The following is a 1222-nucleotide window of genomic DNA, read 5'->3' as shown; positions in this document are numbered from 1 at the left end:
AGAACATATATTTATATATATATATATATATACACCCATTAATATAGAGAGAGATAGATAATTATATGTAAAAGATTATAAAAAAACACAATTTCTATATACATATACATATATATATATATTCATAGGGCACTGCGTAAAAGTTACCCTCTCTGCCTCTCTCTCTCTCTCCCCCTCTTTCTCGCTCTGCTTATACGATTATTTAATCTCTCTAGATCTCTGTGTTTTTATCTGTCTTTCTCTCTTTCTCTCTTTCTCTGGCCCTTTCTCTCTCTCTCTCTTCACCGATATGATAATTTTATCCCCTGTCTCCTTCTATGTCTCTCTCTCTCTCATTCTCCGTATTATTATGCTTCCCTCGGCTCGGTAGTTTCGTGTATTTATCAGTTATAAAATGACTGTTTTTGTTATAACTGCAGTACTTATTTTCAATAATTTCAGTTATAAGCCTTAGAAAAGGAAATAAATCAACCAATAAAAACGTATAAAATAAAGAACGAATGTAGCTTTTCTCTCTCTCTATTTGCCGATAGGATTATTCATCTATCTTTTTTTTTTTTTTTTTTTTACAAAGGAATCACCTCATTATCAAGGCCCAGAGGCCACTCAAGGATAAGGGTTAAAGAGTGTACAGTAGAAATTGGTCAATATAGTACTCATTAGTAATGAAAAGTTGGTAAATTTAATAACTTATATTGAACGGCTCATCAAGAACTTATTTACTTTAGACTTGAACACAACCATGTTGTAGTCAGCCGGAAAGCAGTAAAACGGAAGACAATTCAACAGGCGTGCAGTTCTAAGAAAGAAGCTTTGTTCATGGAATCTACGTTTAGGTTTAGGCACAGATAAAGAGTGGGGGAAATTATTGATAGTGTTTACAGCTAGACGAGTGTTTCTTGTGAAAGTTTGGCGAGGGGGGACCATAGATTGAAGCTCAGTTGAACACTTTCCATGAAAATAACGATACATCAGAGACAAACTCGCAACATCTCTTCTGTGAGATAGAGGTTGCAAGGAGGAGAAAATGACATCTCCTACGAGGCTACGAAGTCTATTTTGAACTCTATCAAGGCAGGACAAGTCCTTTCTAGCAGCTCCTGCCCAGATGTGGCAACAGTATTCCATCCTTGGACGTACCTGGCTCTTATATAGGTAGAGAATAGCATTAGCAGTGAGATATCTACTGGATCGATAGAAAGATCCCACCATTTTCCCAGCG

Source organism: Euprymna scolopes, chromosome 27, assembly GCF_053919585.1.
Source record: "Euprymna scolopes isolate OS-2025 chromosome 27, ASM5391958v1, whole genome shotgun sequence".
NCBI lineage: Eukaryota > Metazoa > Mollusca > Cephalopoda > Sepiida > Sepiolidae > Euprymna > Euprymna scolopes.
Note: the sequence above shows the minus strand (reverse complement) of the source record.